This window comes from Arachis hypogaea, chromosome 15, assembly GCF_003086295.3.
Source record: "Arachis hypogaea cultivar Tifrunner chromosome 15, arahy.Tifrunner.gnm2.J5K5, whole genome shotgun sequence".
Classification (NCBI taxonomy): domain Eukaryota; kingdom Viridiplantae; phylum Streptophyta; class Magnoliopsida; order Fabales; family Fabaceae; genus Arachis; species Arachis hypogaea.
This window is the reverse complement of record NC_092050.1, coordinates 27,003,273-27,025,911: the sequence shown is the minus strand read 5'-3', so window position 1 is coordinate 27,025,911 and position 22,639 is coordinate 27,003,273. Positions and strand designations below refer to the sequence as shown.

Below are 22,639 nucleotides of genomic sequence, written 5' to 3'. Positions count from 1 at the left end.
ATATCGTAAGTTGTGTTTATTAAAATTTTACCAAACAAAATAAGTGATACGAAATCGTTTTTGAGCTATTTGAATGCCAAAATTAAAACTGCATCATTTTACAAGTTTCAACGTGACATTTATCAGCGTTCCATTAACGTTTTTATATTGAAAATCATTCTAAAGACTAACATGAGACATATTTATAAAGTTTGAAAACTAAATAGAGACAATTGAAACTTGAAAGACTAAATTAAAACTCGTTTAAATATTAACTCCATTACTTATAATGCACATCGTATGAAATTGAGAGACCTACAACTAAACCCTCCTGGTACAAGCTGCAACAGTCGGACAACACTCACCTATGAACGGAATACAACTTCAAACACGGGTATGACAAGTTGCATCAGCAAGTGCTGAAAAATTTTTCTTTCGGCACGTTAGAATTTTCCTAATCTCTAATATGAAACAATCACATTTATAAAAATTTGAGTCTATCACCTGCCGTATGTGCAGGACGATCTCTCTCGTCTTTTTTTAAATCAATAAAAGATTCTTGAGGCAAAGCTTTCTCAAAGATTTTGCCACATAAAAAGCTATCTACCAATTATTGAAACAAAGTCTAGCGTCTATCTAACAAAAACAAATCCTTCAATAAAAAATCACAGGCCACCAAGAAATCCAAAGAAAATTCTAGTAGCAATCTTACAAATTGAAAGCTATTCTCCAAATACAGCATCTATAAGCAATGGCAGAATAGAGGGCTTAAGGTGGCATGGTCCCATTTAAAAAAAAAAAAAGTAATATTAGTTTATTATTATTATTATTATTATTATTATTATTATTATTATTATTATATATATATATATATTAATTATAGATTAAATATATTTTAATATATTACACACTAAAAAAATACATGTTAGTAATTTAACATGTATAAATTATAATGTGTATTATAACATATTAGTAGTAAATAAAAAATAAATTTAAAAAACAATAAAAACTTATAAATATATAAATAATTGAAAAGTTATTGAAATATATAGGTTTGAATTAAAGTAAAAATTAATAATTATAAAAAAATTATTCTGACTTTTTCTATGGCAACAATAATAATTGAATAGACTTTTTAAACAATAAAAATTATTAAAATAAAATAAAAAAATGAATTTTTAGTAGATTATATGATTGTATATGTTGAAAAAGAGAATGCTTCAAAATTTATTCCAGATAATAAATTGATAATTTTAGTTATATGAAATATCGCAGAACAAATTTAAAAATACCAAAATTTAAAAGTATGTCTTTGAATATTGATTTTTATATAAGATAATTATTAATTTTAATCTATATACTATAAATTATATTTTATTGACTTTTTGTTATATTATATTTTAATTTATTTTATATTTAATTTGGCCCCTTTCTTATAAAATTTCTGGATCTGCCACTGTCTATAAGACCACTATAACACAAGACCTCGATCAACGTGCAATTAAAATGGGTGAAGATTTGTTCCAACTTCTTCTGTATAACATTGTAATGGAAAGCTAAAGAATCTTGTTATTTGACAATCACTAAAAATATGAAGGAGTGAACAGTACTATTTGCTTAATTTAGTAATTAATTTATTTAACAGATTTAATACAACAAAGTAATGATAATAAAATAGAAAGAGTACATACGCAAAGATAATAAAATTGTGAAAGAATAAGAAAAGAAACAAAGATGAAAAAATATTATTGATTATTGATTGATTGAAAATTGTAAACTATGAAGGTAAAAATATATATATATAGAGAGCATTGGCTTATGAAAAATACTATCTGTTAATGTACAAATTTAATACAACAAAGCAAACAAATTTAATACAACAAAGCAATTAACAATACAAAACAGTAAACAAAAAGACAAAGCTTCCTCAAAGAATTTGCCACATAGAAAGCTATCTATCAATGATTGACTGCCTATCTACTAAAAACAAATCCTTCGATCAAAAATCACAGGCCACCAAAAAATTCAAAGAAAATTCTAATAGCAATCTTACAAATTGAAAGCTACTCTCCAAATACAGCATCTATAAGACCATCATAATACAAGACATCGAACAACATGCAATCAAAATGGAGGAAGATTTGTTCCAACTTCTTCGGTATATCATCGTAACGCACAGCTAAAGAATTCTGTTAGTTGACAATCACTTAAAATATGAAGGAGTGAACAACACTATTTGCTTAATTTAGTAATTAATTTATTTAACAGATTTAATACAACAAAATAATGATAATAAAACGAAAAGAATACATAAAGAGTACATAAAGAGTACGCAAAGATAATAAAATTGTAAAAAAATAAGGAAAGAAAAAAAATGAAAAAATATTATTGATTGTTGATTGATTGAAAAATGTAAACTATGAAGATAAAACTAAATATATACAATAAACAATGCAAAACGGTAAGTAAGAAGACAAGAATTAAACAAGCTAACAAACAGACAAAGTGCTGCAAATCACCAAACACATCAGAAACAGCATCAAGATAATAATTACTTCTTAACAAAGATAATTAATTAATTAATCTATCAAACCTTATGACACAACGTTTTTCAATAATTTACCCTTGTGGATACTAAATTTGTATTCAATGGAATTCAGGCATAGTTGACAACTGTTTAGCTTGGATCAGAATTTCAGAAGTTCAACTAAAACCAAATTATAACAAAATCATAAGCAATTACTAAGAACAGGTTTAACAGAGAGAAAATCACTAAAACTATGAACGAGTGAACAACACTATTTGCTTAATTTAGTAATTAATTTATTTAACAGATTTAATACAACAAAGTAATAATAATAAAACAGAAATAGTACATAAAGAGTATGCAAAGATAATAAAATTGTGAAAGAATAAGAAAAAAAAAAGAAAAGAAGATGAAGAAATATTATTGATTGTTGATTGATTGAAAATTGTAAATTATGAAAGTAAAACTAAATATATATAGAGTATTGGCCTATGAACGACACCATCTATTAATTTACAGATTTAATACAACAAACCAATAGACAATGCAAAATAGTAAGCAAGAAGACTAGAATTAAACAAACTAACAAACAGACTGCAAATCACTAAGCACATCAGAAACAGCATCAAGATAATAATTACTTCTTAACAAAGATAATTAATTAATCTATCAAACCCTATCACTCTATTAGCACACATTATAATTAATATAACTCCAAACACACACAAAATCAATTCTATATTCCATCAGATCTTCAAAGGCACAAATTTATTATGTTAAAAAAAAGCCAATGTCAAAAGAGACGGAGAGTGGACGAACCTGTGAGGTTGAAAGCAGGGGAGTGGCTAGATGCGAAGGGAGACAGATGTCAACGAAGCTAGACACGAGGGCGCGAGGTTGACTGGCAGCGAGGGAGCGAGGCTGATGGGCAGCGAGGAAGCGAGGCCGGAGGCAGGCTGGCAGCAGCAGCGGATTGAGAGCGACAGTGAGTGTTGGGCTTTTTTCTCTTCTTTATGAGGCCTAAGCCCAATTTAGAGTGTCTCTTTTACACTCATTGTGTCACAATTCTAATCAAATTTTGGGGTCATTGAGAGGTGGAGAGTGTAGCCATCAAAGTGAGATAGGGGAGGAAAAACAGAATTTTCGTTTATGCAAAGCAGTAAATTTCAAATAGCAATTTCTCATTCGTTCATTGTTGGATCGGCTTGAAGTTTGAACTGCATGTTCCACTCATCTTATTCTTAATCCTGGACAGTGGAGATGTCGATTGGAAGTATGCAGTGGGTGAAATTGGCTTCGCAAGAGAGAAAATAGGTTTCCCGGTTTTACATAGAGCAGTAATCTTTGAACAGCAGTTTCTCATTTTTTCACCTTTGGATCGACGTGAAATTTGGACTGCAGATTCTTCTCATCTTGGTCTTCATTCTGAACGGTGAAGATTTGATTAGTGGTTTGCAGAGGAAGAAATATGTTTCGACCAGTAGCTTTGTTTTTTAGGTATTTTCATCTTCTTACTTCTCATTTGTAAGCTTTGGTGCTTTGATGTTATGGCTGGTTATATGCACGATTTGTGCTTTGTTTGAGACTGTCTTGTACCTCATTTGATTATAGTGGAGCTATTTCATTAGTTTGGACGACTCATGATTTTTACCTCTCATATTGAGGGAGATTTCCACGTTAAAATCTTGGTGTGTTCTTGTTATTGATTTACTTGCTATATTTGCTTGTTCATAGTTGCTGCCATATTGTGTTGTGAGTGCTTCCATATTGTTCTTGTGTTAGATATTTGTGTTGTTTTCGCTACTGGGCTCTTTCATAATGGCATCAAAGCTTGTTGGTATTTTTCTGAGCTTGTGATTCTGTGAACAATGGAAGCTAATACTAATACTAGTAGGATGGTTACTCTTAATGGTCCTAATTATTATTTATGGAAGTCAAAGATGAAAGATTTGCTTTATGTCAATAATTTTCATCAACCAATTTTCGGTACAGAGAAGCCTAATGATAAATCTAATGACGATTGGACTTTGTTGCATAGACAAGTTTGTGGATATATTAGGCAGTGGGTTGACGATAATGTGTTGAACCATGTTATTGGAGAGACACATGCTCGGACCTTTTGGATTAAACTTGAACAGTTGTGTGCTCAGAAAACTGGGAATAACATGATATTTTTGATCAAGCAGTTGTTGACTTTGAAATAATACCGATGGGACATTAATGACAGATCACTTGAATAACTTTCAAGGAATAATGAATCAGTTATCTTCTACGGGTATCAATTTTGATAAAGAGGTTCAAGGATTGTTACTTCTTGACTCCTTACCAGGCTCGTGGAAAATTCTCAGAATGTCGTTGTCCGATTCTGCTCCTGATGGTGTAATCTCTATGGATCTTGCCAAAAGCAGTATTTTAAATGAAGAAATGAGAAGAAATTCACAAGGTACATCGACTACATATTCAGATGTTCTTGTTTTTGAGTCTAGGAGGAAAAATAAAAGTCAAGGTCCTAAAAGTAGAGATCAAAGCAAAAGCAAGTCTCGAGGAAAGTATAAAAATATTGAGTGTCATCATTGTGGTAAAAAAGAACATGTAAAGAAATTTTGTTGGCAGCTAAAGAAGGAGAAAGCCAAGGCAAGTAAAGACAAGAGCAAAAATAAAAATGATAGTAGTAATGAAGACAAGGTTAATGTAACTCATGATGATTTTCTTTTTGTTGAGGAGTTTGAATTTGTTAACCTTGTTGATAATAGCACCAATTGGGTGATTGATAGTGGTGCTTCTATTCATGTTACATCTAGGAGGTATTTGTTTACATCTTATACTCCTAGTGATTTTGGTGATGTAAAAATGGCTCATCAAGGTGTTGCAAAATGTGCCGGTGTTGGACATGTTTGCTTAGAAACTTCCAACGGTACCAAGTTGACTTTGAAGCGTGTGAAGCATGTTCCAGATATTCAATTGAACTTATTTTATGTTGGTAAGTTGTGTGATGAAGACTTTGATAGTTCATTCTCTCGTGATAGTTGGAAGCTCACCAAAGGTTCCATGGTTGTTGCTAGAGGTACACGACACTCTACTCTTTATTTAACTCAAGCAAAGATTGTGAAAGATGTTGTTAATGCTGCTGAATTTGTTGATGGAACTGATTTATGGCATAAGAGATTATGTCATATGAGTGAGAAAGACATGAATATGTTATCCAAGAGGAATATTTTATCTGTTTGCAAGGTTGCTATGCAAAAGTGCAACCATTGCTTTGCTGGAAAACAAAACAAGATTTCTTTTAAGAGCCATCCACTTTCAAGGAAGCCGGAGATACGTGACTTAGTGCATTCCGATGTATGTGGGCCGATGAAGAAAAGAACACTTAGAGGGTCTATCTATTTTGTAACCTTTATTGATGACCATTCTAGAAAATTATGGGTTTACACTTTGAAAACCAAAGATCAAGTTTTGAATGTTTTCAAGTAGTTTCAAGCTTCTATTGAAAGAGAAACTGGGAAGAAGTTGAAATGCATTCGTACTGACAATGGTGGTGAGTACTCAGGTCCATTTGATGTTTATTGTAAAGAGCATGGTATAAGACATCAAAAGACTCCTCCGAAGACTCCTCAGTTGAATGGCTTGGCTGAAAGGATGAACAGAACATTGGTTGAAAGAGTTAGGTGCTTATTGTCATAGTTTGAATTGGCAAAATCTTTTTGGGGTGAAGCTTTGAGCACTGTTGTTTATGTCTTGAACCAGACACCATGTGTTTCTTTGCAATTTGAAGTGTCAGAAAAGGCACGGTTAGGTAAAGATGTTTCTTATTATCATTTAAGAGTCTTTGGATGTAAAGCCTTTATTCATATTCCCAAAGATGAGAGATCCAAGCTTGATATAAAGATTAGGCAGTGTATTTTTATTGGCTATGGTATGGATGAGTTTGGTGACAAGTTTTATAATCCTGTTAGCAATAAGGTAATTCGGAGTAGAGATGTTATCTATGTTGAAGACCACATATTGAAGGATATTGATAATGCGGAGAAGCTAATGGTTTAGCCTAGTGATAATTTTTCTGACTTGGATATTACTCCCTCTATACTTATGGTAGAAGATGGTAGAGTTGAACAAAATGATGAGCATGATACAAGTACAGGTGAAGATGGAACAGTTGATCCGATACTTGATGAAGTTAGTGATGATGATTGATGAGCGGATAATTTATACGCTTTTTGACATTGTTTTTAGTATGTTTTTAGTAGGATCTAGTTACTTTTAGGGATGTTTTTAATAGATTTTGTGTTAAATTCACATTTCTGGACTTTATTATGAGTTTGTGTGTTTTTCTGTGATTTCAGGTATTTTCTGGCTGAAATTGAGGGACTTGAGCAGAAATCAGATTCAGAGGTTGAAAAAGGACTGCTGATGCTGTTGGATTTTGACCTCCCTGCACTCAAAGTGGATTTTCTGGAGCTACAGAACTCGAAATGGCGCGCTTCCAATTGCGTTGGAAAGTAGACATCCAGGGCTTTCCAGAAATGTATACTAGTCCATACTTTGGCCAAGAATAGATGACGTAAACTGGCGTTCAACGCCAGCTTTCTACCCAAATCTGGCGTCCAACGCCAGAAAAGGATCCAAAACCAGAGTTGAACGCCCAAACTGGCACAAAAACTGGCGTTCAACTCCACAAATGGCCTCTGCACGTGTAACACTTAAGCTCAGCCCAAACACACACCAAGTGGGCCCCGAAAGTGGATTTATACATCAAATACTTACTCATGTAAACCCTAGTAGCTAGTTTATTATAAATAGGACCTCTTACTATTGTATTAGGCATCTTTGGTCTCAATTTTAATCCATTGTTCATCTTAGGAGACTATTGATCTCGTTTAGGGGGCTGGCCATCTCGGCCATGCCTGGACCTTCACTTATGTATTTTTCAACGGTAGAGTTTCTACACTCCATAGATTAAGGTGTGGAGCTCTGCTGTTCCTCAAAGATTAATGCAAAGTACTACTGTTTTCTATTCAATTCTTCTTATTTCGCTTCTAAGATATCCATTCGCACCCAAGAACGTGATGAAGGTGATGATTATGTGTGACGCTCATCATCCTTCCCCCTTATGAACGCGTGCCTGACAAACACTTCTGTTCTACATGAATTAAGCTAGAATGAATATCTCTTAGATCTCCTAACCAGAATCTTCGTGGCATAAGCTAGAATGATGGCGGCATTCAAGAGAATCCGGAAGGTCTAAACCTTGTCTGTGGTATTCTGAGTATGATTCAATGATTGAATGACTGTGACGAGCTTCAAACTCGCGATTGTTGGGCGTTAGTGACAGACGCAAAAGGAGGGTGAATCCTATTCCAGCATGATCGAGAACCGACAGATGAATAGCCGTGCTGTGACAGGGTGCGTGAGCATATTATTCACTGAGAGGAGGGGATGTAGCCACTGACAACGGTGATGCCCTTGCATAAAGCCAGCCATGGAAAGGAGTAAGACTGACTGGATGAAGATAGCAGGAAAGCAGAGGTTCAGAGGAACGAAAAGCATCTCCATTCGCTTATCTGAAATTCCTACCAATGATTTACATAAGTACCTCTATCCCTATTCTATTATTTATTATTCGAAAACTCCATTATCACTTTATATCCGCCTGACTGAGATTTACAAGGTGACCATAGCTTGCTCCATACCAACAATCTCCGTGGGATTCGACCCTTACTCACGTAAGGTATTACTTGGACGACCCAGTGCACTTGCTGGTTAGTTGTATCGAAGTTGTGACAATTATGAATTAAGATCAGAGCACCAAGTTTTTGGCGCCGTTGCCGGGGATTGTTCGAGCCTGGACATCACAATTTCGTGCACCAAGTTTTTGGCGCCGTTGCCGGGGATTGTTCGAGTTTGGACAACTGACGGTTCATCTTGTTGCTCAGATTAGGTAATTTTCTTTTTGTTTTGTTTTCAAAAATTTTTCAAAAAGCTTTCAAAAATTTTTCTTTTGTTTTCGAAAAAAAAAATAAAAAAAATAAAATAAAATAATAAAAATAATGTTTTCAAAAATAAATTATTCTATGGCTTCAAGATTTTTAAGAATGAATTCTAGTGTTTCATGAAACATGTTGAATCCTATCTGGCTGTAAAGCCATACCCAAACTGCTTTGGGATTGGTATTCAACTAATCACTCCAGTCCATGTAATTATATGCTAAAGCTTGGCTGGCTATTAAGCCATGCCTGACCCTTTGATTGGAGCTTTAGAGCATAAGATTCCTGGAATTCATATTAAAAATTTTGAATCCTTATTTTTCTTTTTTTTCTAAATAATTTTCGAAAAAAAAAAAATAAATAAATAAAATAAAAATACAAAAAAAAATTAGAAAATCATAAAAATCAAAAATATTTTTGTGTTTCTTGTTTGAGTCATGTGTCATGTTATAAGTTTGGTGTCAATTGCATGTGCATCTTGCATTTTTCGAAAATTTCATGCATTCATAGTGTTCTTCATGATCTTCAAGTTGTTCTTTGTCAGTCTTCTTGTTTGATCTTGATGTTTTTCTTGTTTGGTGTCTTTTCTTGTTTTACATGTACATTTTTTATTTATTAGAGTCTAAACATGAAAGATTTCTAAGTTTGGTGTCTTGCATGTTTTCTCTGCATATAAAATTTTTCAAAAATATGTTCTTGATGTTCATCATGATATTCACGGTGTTCTTGGTGTTCATCTTGACATTCATAGCATTCTTGCACACATTCATAGTTTTGATCTAAAATTGCCATGCATTGCATCATTTTTCTTGTTTTTCTCTCTCATCATAAAAATTCAAAAATAAAAAAAAATATCTTTCCCTTTTTCTCTCATCAAATTCGAAAATTTGGATTGACTTTTTCAAAAGTTTTTAAAATCAAGTTGTTTCTTATGAGTCAAATCAAATTTTCAATTTGAAAATCTTATCTTTTTCAAAATCTTTTTTTTTTTAAAATCAAATCCTTTTTCAAATTTCTTAGTTATTTTCGAAAATTCCAAAAATATTTTTCAAAAATCTTTTTCTTATTTTTTTTTCTTTTTCTTCAAATTTTCGAAAATAACATAAACAATTAATGTTTTGATTCAAAAATTTCAAGTTTGTTACTTGCTTGTTAAGAAAGATTCAAACTTTGAGTTCTAGAATCATATCTTGTGATTTCTTGTGAATCAAGTCATTAATTGTGATTTAAAAAAATCAAATCTTTTTCAAAACTAATTTCAATCATATCTTTTCAAAAATATCTTCTTATCTTATCTTTTTCAAAAATTTGATTTCAAAATATCTTTTCTAACTTCCTAACTTCTTATCTTTTCAAAATTTGTTTCAACTAACTAACTAACTTTTTGTTTGTTTCTTAACTTTTTCAAAACTACCTAACTAACTCTCTCTCTCTCTAATTTTCGAAAATATCTTCCCTCTTTTTCAAAAATTTCTTTTTTATTAACTAATTATTTTTATTTTTTTATTTAAAAAAAAAAATTTTTCGAAAAAAAAAATATACTAACATTTTTCAAAAACTATTTTCAAAAATCACTAACTCTTTTTCAAAAATTATTTTCGAAAATTCTCCCTCCCCCATCTTATTCTATTTATTCATTCATATCCTAACATCTCATCTCACATCTCTGCCATCCTGACAGTTGTGTTTCTTCCATTATATTACATTATTTGTCTCCCCCTCTTCTTCTACTCACACAGGGATCCCTATACTGTGGTATAAAGGATCTCTATTATTATTATTATTTTTCTGTGCCTTCTTCTTTGTCATATGAGCAGGAGCAAGGATAAGAACATTCTTGTGGAAGCAGATCCAGAACCTGAAAGGACTCTGAAAAAAAAAATTTAAGAGAAGCTAAATTACAATAATCCAGAAATAACCTTTCAGAAATTTTCGAACAGGAAGAGGAGATGGCAGCCGAAAATAATAATAATATAAGGAAGATGCTTGGTGACTTTACTGCACCTAATTCCAATTTACATGGAAGAAGCATCTCCATTCCTGCCATTGGAGCAAACAACTTTGAGCTGAAACCTCAGTTAGTTTCTCTGATGCAGCAGAACTGCAAGTTTCATGGACTTCCATCTGAAGATCCTTTTCAGTTCTTAACTGAGTTCTTGCAGATATGTGATACTGTTAAGACTAATGGAGTAAATCCTGAAGTCTACAGGCTCATGCTTTTCCCTTTTGCTGTAAGAGACAGAGCTAGATTATGGTTGGATTCTCAACCCAAAGACAGCCTGAACTCTTGGGATAAGCTGGTCACGGCTTTCTTAGCCAAGTACTTTCCTCCTCAAAAGCTGAGCAAGCTTAGAGCTGATGTTCAAACCTTCAGACAGAAAGAAGGTGAATCCCTCTATGAAGCTTGGGAAAGATACAAACAGTTGACCAAAAAGTGTCCTTCTGACATGCTTTCAGAATGGACCATCCTGGATATATTCTATGATGGTTTATCTGAGCTATCAAAGATGTCACTGGACACTTCTGCAGGTGGATCCATTCACCTAAAGAAAACGCCTGCAGAAGCTCAAGAACTCATTGACATGGTTGCTAATAACCAGTTCATGTACACTTCTGAAAGGAATCCTGTGAGTAATGGGACGCCTATGAAGAAGGGAGTTCTTGAAGTTGATACTCTGAATGCCATATTGGCTCAGAATAAAATATTGACTCAGCAAGTCAATATGATCTCTCAGAGTCTGCATGGAATGCAAGCTGCATCCAACAGTACTCAAGAGGCTTCTTATGAAGAAGAAGCTTATGATCCTGAGAACCCTGCAATAGCAGAGGAAAATTATTTAGGTGAACCTTATGGAAACACCTATAACTCATCATGGAGAAATCATCCAAATTTCTCATGGAAGGATCAAAAGCCTCAACAAGGCTTTAATAATGGTGGAAGAATCAGGTTTAGCAATAGCAAACCTTTTCCATCATCCATTCAGCAACAGACAGAGAACTCTGAACAAAATACTTCTAATTTAGCAAACTTAGTCTCTGATCTATCTAAGGCCACTGTAAGTTTCATGAATGAAACAAGATCTTCCATTAGAAATCTGGAAGCACAAGTGGGCCAGCTGAGCAAAAGGATCACTGAAATCCCTCCTAGTACTCTCCCAAGCAATACAGAAGAGAATCCAAAAGGAGAGTGCAAGGCCATTGACATAAGCGCCATGGCCGAACCTGTGAGGAGAGGAGAGGACGTGAATCCCAAAGAGGAAGACCTCCTGGGACGTCCAATGATTAATAAGGAGCTTCCCTCTGAGGAACCAAAGGACTCTGAGGCCCATCTAGAGACCATAGAGATCCCATTGAACCTCCTTATGCCCTTCATGAGCTCTGATGAGTATTCCTCTTCTGAAGAGAATGAGGATGTTACTGAAGAGCAAACTGCCAAGTTTCTTGGTGCAATCATGAAGCTGAATGCCAAATTGTTTGGCATTGATGCTTGGGAAGTTGAACCTCCCTTGTTCATCAATGAACTAAGTGATCTGGATCAACTGACATTGCCTCAGAAGAGACAGGATCCTGGAAAGTTCATAATACCCTGCACCATAGGCACCATGATCTTTAAGGCTCTGTGTGACCTTGGTTCAGGGATAAACCTCATGCCCCTCTCTGTAATAGAGAAACTGGGAATCTATGGGGTGCAGGCTGCTAAAATCTCACTAGAGATGGTAGACATCTCAAGAAAACAGGCATATGGACAAGTAGAGGACGTGTTAGTAAAGGTTGAAGGCCTTTACATCCCTGCTGATTTCATAGTCCTGGATACTGGAAAGGAAGAGGATGAATCCATCATCCTAGGAAGACCTTTCCTGGCCACAGCAAGAGCTGTGATTGATGTTGACAGAGGTGAAATATTCCTTCAATGGAATGAGAACTCCCTTGTGTTTAAAACTCAAGGATCTCTCTCTGCAACCATGGAGAGGAAGCAGAAAAAGCTTCTCTCCAAGCAGAGTCAACCAGAGCCCCCACAATCAAACTCTAAGTTTGGTGTTGGGAGGCCACAACCAAACTCTAAGTTTGGTGTTGAACTCCCATATCCAAACTCTAAGTTTGGTGTTGGAGAGTCTCAACAAAGCTCTGCACATCTGTGAGGCTCCATGAGAGCCCACTGTCAAGCTATTGACATTAAAGAAGCGCTTGTTGGGAGGCAACCCAATGTTTATCTAATTCTTATTTTTATTGTTTATCATGTTTTTCTTAGGTTCATGATCATGTGGAGTCACAAAATAAATATAAAAATTGAAAACGGAATCAAAAACAGCAGAAGAAAAATCACACCCTGGAGGAGCATCTGTCTGGCGTTCAGCGCCAGAACAGAGCATGGTTCTGGCGCTGAACGCCCAAAATGGGCAGCTTCTGGGCGCTGAACGCCAGAACAGGCATGGTTCTGGCGTTCAACGCCAGAAATGGCACACAAATGGGCGTTGAACGCCCAAAATGGGCACCAACCTGGCGCTGAACGCCCAGAGTTGGATACAAAGGCATTTTTACATGCCTAATGGGTGCAGGGATGTAAATCCTTGAACACCTCAGGATCTGTGGACCCCACAGGATCCACTCAGGATCTGTGGACCCCACAGGATCCCCACCTACCTCCACTCACTTCTTCTCACCACTCTCTTTCACACAACCCCATCACTCTTACCCAAAAATCCTTCACCAATCACCTCAAACTCTCTTCCCCATCACCTCTTCACCACTCACATCCACCCACTCTTCCCAATAAACCTACCTCATAAACTCCACCTACCTTCAAAATTCAAAACCAATTTCCCACCCAAACCCACCCATATGGCCGAACCTTAACCCCCCTCCATTCCCTATATAAAGACCTCCATTCTTCACCAAATTCACACAACACACCCCTCTACACTCTCCTTAGCCGAAACCACATCTCCCTCTCCCTCTCCATATTTCTTCTTCTTCTTCTTCTATTCTTTTGTTTATTGCTCGAGGGCGAGCAATATTCTAAGTTTGGTGTGGTAAAAGCATAGCTTTTTTGTTTTTCCATTACCATTGATGGCACCTAAGACCGGAGAATCCTCTAGAAGAGGGAAAGGGAAGATAAAAGCTTCCACATCCGAGTCATGGGAGATGGAAAGGTTCATCTCCAAAGCCCATCAAGACCACTTCTATGATGTTGTGGCCGAGAAGAAGGTGATCCCTGAGGTCCCTTTTAAACTCAAAAGAAATGAGTATCCAGAGATCCGACATGAAATTCAAAGAAGAGGTTGGGAAGTTCTAACAAATCCCATCCAACAAGTCGGCATCCTAATGGTTCAAGAGTTCTATGCCAATGCATGGATCACCAAGAACCATAATCAAAGTAAGAACCCGGATCCAAAGAACTATGTTACAATGGTTCGGGGGAAATACTTAGATTTTAGTCCGGAGAATGTGAGGTTGGCGTTCAACTTGCCATACATGGAAGAAAACGCACGCCCCTACACAAGGAGAGTCAACTTTGATCAAAGGTTGGACCAAGTCCTTATGGACATATGTGTAGAAGGAGCTCAATGGAAGATTGACTCCAAAGGCAAGCCGGTTCAACTAAGAAGATTGGACCTCAAGCCTATTGCTAGAGGATGGTTGGAGTTTATTCAATGCTCAATCATTCCCACTAGCAACCGGTCTGAAGTTACTATAGACCGGGCCATCATGATCCATAGCATCATGATTGGAGAAGAGGTGGAAGTTCATGAGATTATACCTCAAGAACTCTACAAGGTGGCTGACAAGTCCTCCACCATGGCAAGGTTAGCCTTTCCTCACCTCATTTGCCACCTATGCAATTCAGCTGGGATTGACATAGAGGGAGATATCCTCATTAAAGAGGAAAAGCCCATCACTAAGAAAAAGATGGAGCAAGCAAGAGAGCCCAGTCATGGAGCTCAAGAGGCGCAAGAGGATCACCACCATGAGATTCCGGAAATACCTCAAATGCACTTTCCTCCACAACACTATTGGGAGCACATCAACACCTCCCTAGAAGAATTGAGTTCCAATATGGGACAACTAAGGGTGGAACATCAAGAGCACTCCATCATGCTTCATGAAATAAGAGAAGATCAAAAAGCAATGAGGGAGGAGCAACAAAGACAAGGAAGATACATAGAAGAGCTCAAGGACATCATTGGTTCCTCAAGAAGGAAATGCCACCATCACTAAGGTGGATTCATTCCTTGTTCTTGCTTTCTCTGTTTTTCGTTTTCTATGTTATGTGCTTATCTATGTTTGTGCCTTCATTACATGATCATTAGTAGTTAGTAACCTTGTCTTAAAGATATGAATGTCCTATGAATCCATCACCTCTCTTAAATGAAAAATGTTTTAAATTCAAAAGAACAAGAAGTACATGAGTTTCGAATTTATCCTTAAACTTAGCCTAATTATATTGATGTGGTGACAATGGTTCTTGTTTTCTGAATGTATGCTTGAACAGTGCATATGTCTTTTGAAGTTGTTGTTTAAGAATGTTAAATATGTTGGCTCTTGAAAGAATGATGACTAGGAGACATGTTATTTGATAATCTGAAAAATCATAAAAACGATTCTTGAAGCAAGAAAAAGCAGCAAAGAACAAAGCTTGCAGAAAAAAAAATAGGGCGAAAAAAAATAGAAAAAAAAAGAAAAAATAGAAAGAAAAAGAAAAAGCAAGCAGAAAAAAGCCAATAACCCTTAAAACCAAAAGGCAAGGGCAATTAAAAAGGATCCCAAGGCTTTGAGCATCAGTGGATAGGAGGGCCTAAAGGAATAAAATCCTGGTCTAAGCGGCTAAACCAAGCTGTCCCTAACCATGTGCTTGTGGCGTGTAGGTGTCAAGTGAAAACTTGAGACTGAGCGGTTAAAGTCAAGGTCCAAAGCAAAAGAAGAGTGTGCTTAAGAACCCTGGACACCTCTAATTGGGGACTCTAGCAAAGCTGAGTCACAATCTGAAAAGGTTCACCCAATTATGTGTCTGTGGCATTTATGTATCCGGTGGCAATACTGGAAAACAAAGTGCTTAGGGCCACGGCCAAGACTCATAAAGAAGCTGTGTTCAAGAATCATCATACTGAACTAGGAGAGTCAATAACACTATTCGAAATCTGAAGTTCCTATAGAAGCCAATCATTCTGAACTGCAATGGATAAAGTGAGATGCCAAAACTATTCAAGAGGCAAAAAGCTATAAGTCCCGCTCATTTGATCGGAGCTATGTTTCATTGATGGTTTGGAATTTATAGTATATTCTCTTCCTTTTATCCTATTTGATTTTCAGTTGCTTGGGGACAAGCAACAATTTAAGTTTGGTGTTGTGATGAGCGGATAATTTATACGCTTTTTGACATTGTTTTTTAGTAGGATCTAGTTACTTTTAGGGATGTTTTTAATAGATTTTGTGTTAAATTCATATTTCTGGACTTTACTATGAGTTTGTGTGTTTTTCTGTGATTTCAGGTATTTTCTGGCTGAAATTGAGGGACTTGAGCAGAAATCAGATTCAGAGGTTGAAAAAGGACTGCTGATGCTGTTGGATTCTGACCTCCCTGCACTCAAAGTGGATTTTCTGGAGCTACAGAACTCGAAATGGCACGCTTCCAATTGCGTTGGAAATTAGACATCCAGGGCTTTCCGGAAATATATAATAGTCCATACTTTGGCCAAGAATAGACAACGTAAACTGGCGTTCAACGCCAGCTTTCTACCCAAATCTGGCGTCCAGCGCCAGAAAAGGATCCAAAACCAAAGTTGAACGCCCAAACTGGCACAAAAACTGGCGTTCAACTCCACAAATGGCCTCTGCACGTGCAACACTTAAGCTCAGCCCAAACACACACCAAGTGGGCCCCGGAAGTGGATTTATACATCAAATACTTACTCATGTAAACCCTAGTAGCTAGTTTATTATAAATAGGACCTCTTACTATTGTATTAGGCATCTTTGGTCTCAATTTTAATCCATTGTTCATCTTAGGAGACTATTGATCTCGTTTAGGGGGCTGGCCATCTCGGCCATGCCTGGACCTTCACTTATGTATTTTTCAACGGTAGAGTTTCTACACTCCATAGATTAAGGTGTGGAGCTCTGCTGTTCCTCAAAGATTAATGCAAAGTACTACTGTTTTCTATTCAATTCTTCTTATTTCGCTTCTAAGATATCCATTCGCACCCAAGAACGTGATGAATGTGATGATTATGTGTGACGCTCATCATCCTTCCCCCTTATGAACGCGTGCCTGACAAACACTTCTGTTCTACATGAATTAAGCTAGAATGAATATCTCTTAGATCTCCTAACCAGAATCATCGTGGCATAAGCTAGAATGATGGCGGCATTCAAGAGAATCCGGAAGGTCTAAACCTTGTCTGTGGTATTCTGAGTAGGATTCAATGATTGAATGACTGTGACGAGCTTCAAACTCGCAATTGTTGGGCGTTAGTGACAGACGCAAAAAGAGGGTGAATCCTATTCCAGCATGATCGAGAACCGACAAATGAATAGCCGTACCGTGACAGGGTGCGTGAGCATATTATTCACTGAGAGGAGGGGATGTAGCCACTGACAACGGTGATGCCCTTGCATAAAGTCAGCCATGGAAAGGAGTAAGACTGAATGGATGAAGATAGCAGGAAAGCAGAGGTTCAGAGGAACGAAAAGCATCTCCATTCGCTTATCTGAAATTCCTACCAATGATTTACATAAGTACCTCTATCTCTATTCTATTATTTATTATTCGAAAACTCCATTATCACTTTATATCCGCCTGACTGAGATTTACAAGGTGACCATAGCTTGCTCCATACCAACAATCTCCGTGGGATTCGACCCTTACTCACGTAAGGTATTACTTGGACGACCCAGTGCACTTGCTGGTTAGTTGTATCGAAGTTGTGACAATTATGAATTAAGATCAGAGCACCAAGTTTTTGGCGCCGTTGCCGGGGATTGTTCGAGCCTGGACATCACAATTTCGTGCACCAATGATCAAGATGAACAACTAGCTTTAGAAATTCCTGCAAATGCACTCAGAAGGTCTACAAGAGAGAAGAAGCCTTCATCAAGGTATTCTCCACATGAGTTTGTTTTGTTGACTAATGGAGGAGAACCTGAATGCTTTGGAAAGGTGGTTGAAGATGAAAGCAAAGATCAATGGCTTGAAGCTATGCAAGAAGAAATGAAGTCTTTACTTGAGAATGATACCTATGAGTTGGTGAAGCTACTGAAGGGTATGCAAGTTTTAAAGAACAAATGGGTATTCAGAATCAAGAATGAAGAACACAATGCTAAGCATCGGTATAAAGCTTGATTGGTTGTTAGAGGCTTGAGCCAGAGAAAAGATGTTGATTATGAGATCTTTTCTCCTGTTGTGAGGATGTCATTCATTCGTGTTGTGCTCGGATTAGCAGCTTCTCTTGATCTGGAGATTGAGCAAATGGATGTGAAGACAGCTTTTCTTCATCGTGATTTGGACAAGAAAATCTACATGGAACAACCGGAGGGCTTTGTTGTTAAAGGAAAGGAAGATTTTCTGTACAAGCTTAAGAAGAGTCTTTATGGGTTGAAGCACAAAAAGTTTGAATCTGTTATGGGGGAGCATGGTTACCGTAAGACAACTTCAGATCATTGTGTATTTGTGTAAAAATTTTCTGATGGTGATTTTATCACTCTTTTGCTTTATGTGGATGATATTTTGATTATGGGCAAGAATGCTTTGAGGATTAATGAGTTAAAGAAACAGTTAAGCAAGTTCTTTGCTATGAAGGACTTGGATCCTGCCAAACAGATTTTGGGCATGACTATTACTCGTTATAGAGATTCCAAGAAGCTTTATTTGTCATAGGAGAAGTACATAAAGAAAGAGTTTCAAAAGTTTGGCATGAATGATGCCAAATGTGTTGGTAGTTCTTTTGCTCCTCATTTTAAGTTGAGTACCAAGCACTCAAGCAGTGTCCAACCACTGATGAGAAAAAATAAGCAATAGATGAAATTTCTTATGCCTCAGTTGTTTGAAGCTTGATCTATGCTATGGTGTGTACTAGACCAGACATTGCTCATGCGATTGGTACTGTGAGTCGTTTTCTCTCTAATCCAAGTAAAGAACATTAGAATGTTGTTAAATGGATTATGAGATATCTCAAAGGTACAAATAACTTGAGTTTGTGTTTTGGTGGTGAGAAAACTTTGCTAGTTGGCTTTATTGATACAGACATGGCAGGAGATATTGATTCTCGAAAGTCTACTTCAGGTTATTTGGTCAAGTTTGCAAGGCGAGCTATTTCATGGCAATCAAGGCTACCAAAGTGTGTTGCACTTTCTACCATAGTGGCAGAGTTTATTGCAGTAACTGAAACATGTAAAAGAGTTGTTGTGAATGAAGAAGTTTCTTGTAGTGCTTGGTTTCAAGCAAGACCGTTATGTGTTATTCTGTGATAGTCAAAGTGCTATTCATCTTGCCAAGAATTCTACTTTTCATGCAAGATCTAAACATATTGATGTTAGGTATCACTGGATACGGGATGTGTTAGATTCCAAGTTATTGGAAATTGAGAAAGTTCATACTGATCATAATGGTGCTAATATGATGACAAAAGCATTGTCAAGAGATAAGCTTGAAACATGTTGTTTGATCGCCAGAATGGCGAGGGTCTCCACCTAGTCAAGAAGGGAGAGATTTGTTGGGCTTTTTTCTCTTCTTTGTGAGGCCTAAGCCCAATTTTTGGGGTGTCTCTTTTACACCCATTGTGTCACAACCCTAATAAGATTTTGGGGTCATTGAGAGATAGAGAGTGTAGCCATTAAAGTGAGATAGGAGATGGAAAATAGAATTCTTGTTTTTATGCAAAGCAGTAAATTTTAAATAGTATTTTCTCATCCATTCACCGTTGGATCAGCTTGAAATTTGAAATGTGTGTTCCTCTCATTTTATTCTTCATTCTGAATGGTGAAGATGTTGATTGGAAGTATGTAGTGGGAGACATTGGCTTCGCAAGAGAGAACATAGGTTTTCCGGTTTTACACAGAGTAGCAATCTTTGAACAGCCGTTTATTATTTTTTCACCGTTGGATCGATGTGAAATTTAAATCGAAGATTCTTATTATCTTATTCTTCATTTTGAATGGTGGAGATTTCGATTAGAAGTTTGCATAGAGAGAAATAGGCTTCGACCAGAAGCTCTATTTTTTGGGTATTTTTCATCTTCTTACTTCTTATTTGTAATTTTTGGTGCTTTGATATTATGGTTGGTTATATGCACGATTAGTGCTTTGTTTGAGATTTTCTTGTACCTCATTTGATTATAGTAGAGCTATTTCATTGGTCTGGATGACTGATGAGCAGATATTTTATACGCTTTTTGGGGGTAATTTCATATAGTTTTTAGTATGTTTTAGTTAGTTTTTAGTTTATTTTCATTAGTTTCTAGGCAAAATTCATATTTCTGGACTTTATTATGAGTTTGTGTATTTTTCTGTAATTTCAGGTATTTTCAGGCTGAAAAAGGACTGCTGATGCTGTTGGATTCTGACCTCCCTGCACTCGGAATGGATTTTCTGGAGCTACAGAACTCCAAATGGCGCGCTTCCAATTGCGTTGGAAAGTAGACATCCAGGGCTTTCCAGAAATATATAATAGTTCATACTTTGCTCAAGGATATATGACGTAAACTGGCGTTCAACGCCAGTTCCATGCTGCAGTCTGGCGTCCAGCGCCAGAAACAAGTTACAAGTTGGAGTTCAACGCCAGAAAAGGATCCAAAGCTGGCGTTGAACGCCCAAAACAGCCCTATGCACGTGATTAGCTTAAGTCTCAGCCCCAGCACATACCAAGTGGGCCCCAAAAGTGGATTTCTGTACCATCTATCATAGTTTACTCATTTTCTGTAAACTTAGGTTACTAGTGTAGTATTTAAACAACTTTTAGAGATGTATTTTGTATCTCATGACATTTTAGATCTGAACTTTGTACCTTTTGACGGCATGAGTCTCTAAACTCCATTGTTGGGGGTGAGGAGCTCTGCTGTGTCTCAATGAATTAATGCAAGTATTTCTGTTTTCCCATTCAAACATGCGTGTTCCTATCTAAGATATCCATTCGCACTTCAACATGAATGTGATGAATGTGACAATCATCATCATTCCCCCACGAACGCGTGTCTGACAACCACTTCCGTTCCACCGTAGAATGAATGACTATCTCTTGGATCTCTTAATCAGAATCCTCGTGGTATAAGCTAGATTGATGGCAGCATTCAAGAGAATCCGGAAAGTCTAAACCTTGTCTGTGGTATTCCGAGTAGGATTCAGGGATTGAATGACTGTGACGAGCTTCAAACTCGAGAGTGCTGGGCGTAGTGACAGATGCAAAAGGATAGTAAATCCTATTCCGGTACGATTGAGAACCTGCAGATGATTAGCCGTGCGGTGACAGCGCATTTGGACCCTTTTCACTGGAAGGATGGATGGTAGCCATTGACAACGGTGATCCACCAACACACAGCTTGCCATAGGAGGACGTGCGTGCGTGAATCAGAAAACAGAGGAAAGCAGAATTTCAGAAGACAAAGCATCTCCAAAACTCCAACATATTCTCCATCAGTGCATACAAGTATAAATTGTGTTCTGCCCTTTTATTCCTTGCAATCAAATTTGATAAGTGAATTATTTTATTATTTTCTTGACTAAGAGTTACAAGGTAACCATAGATTGCTTCAAGCCAACAATCTCCGTGGGATCGACCCTTACTCACGTAAGGTATTACTTGGACGACCCAGTGCACTTGCTGGTTAGTGGTACGAGTTGTAAAAAGTGTGATATACAATTCGTGCACCAAGTTTTTGGCGCCGTTGCCGGGGATTGTTTGAGTTTGGACAACTGACGGTTTATTTTGTTGCTTAGATTAGGAAAAATTTTTCTTTTTGGTTTAGAGTTTTTATTATTTATACCTTGTTAAAACACTTTAAATCTATAGCTCAATTAGCTAGAGCGTGGTGCTTATGTTCTTGGTAATTGGCTATTCTATTTTTAAAATCTTTTTCAAAAATAATTTTTCTTTGAATAAATCTTGTGCCAAACTTTAAGTTTGGTATTTTCTTGTTGATTTTTCGTTGTTTTTCGAAAATTTTAGTTTGATTTTCTAAAAATTTTAAGTTTGGTGTTCTTTCTTCATGTTCTTGTGTTCTTGTGAGTCTTCAAAGTGTTCTTGAGTTTTCCTTGTGTCTTGATCTTAAAATTTTTAAGTTTGGTGTTCCTTGGTGTTTTCCCTCCAAAATTTTCGAAAACAAGGAGCATTAGATCTAAAAATTTTAAATCTTGTGCTATCTTATTGTTTTTCTCTCTATTTTAAAGCAAATTTTCGAAATCTACCTTTAAAATTTAGATTTTTATTTCAAAATTTAAAACCTTTTTCAAAAATCACCATATCCTTTTCAAAACTTCCTAACCACTTTCTCTCTCATAATTTTTTTTTGAAAATCTTCACCCATTTTTATTTATTTTATTTTAATTTATTTTGTTTTTGAAATAAATAAATAATTAAATAAATAAAAATATTTTCTTATATTTTACATCATCTCCCTTTCTCCATCATGGACCTAAGTGAAAATGAACAGTCCAGGAGGACTCTAGGGTCATATGCTAACCCCTCTACTGCTTCATATGGGAGCAGTATCTGCATACCCTCCATTGGAGTCAGTAGCTTTGAGTTGAATCCTCAGCTCATTATCATGGTGCAGCAAAGTTGCCAGTATTCCGGTCTTTCACAGGAAGAACCTACAGAGTTTCTGGCACAGTTTTTACAGATTGCTGACACGGTACATGATAAGAAAGTAGATCAGGACGTATACAGATTATTACTGTTTCCATTTGCTATAAAAGACCAAGCTAAGAGATGGTTAAATAACCAACCTAAGGCCAGCATAAGGACATGGAAACAACTGACAGAAAAATTCCTGAATCAATACTTTCCTCCAAAACGGATGACACAGCTAAGGCTGGACATCCAAGGCTTTAAACAAGGAGATAATGAATCTCTTTATGATGCCTGGGAGAGATACAGAGAGATGCTACGAAAATGCCCCTCTGAAATGTTTTCAGAGTGGGTTCAGTTAGACATCTTCTATTA

The 22,639-nt window shown here is 36.4% G+C and overlaps 1 non-coding gene across 1 annotated transcript; it reads right to left on the bottom strand.

Moving 5' to 3' along the window:
- Positions 1-10,835: 10,835 nt before the first annotated feature.
- LOC112752447 (small nucleolar RNA R71) lies at positions 10,836-10,943 on the bottom strand. Its single transcript, XR_003176884.1, has one exon. It is a non-coding gene; the product is annotated as a small nucleolar RNA R71 (small nucleolar RNA).
- Positions 10,944-22,639: the final 11,696 nt, after the last annotated feature.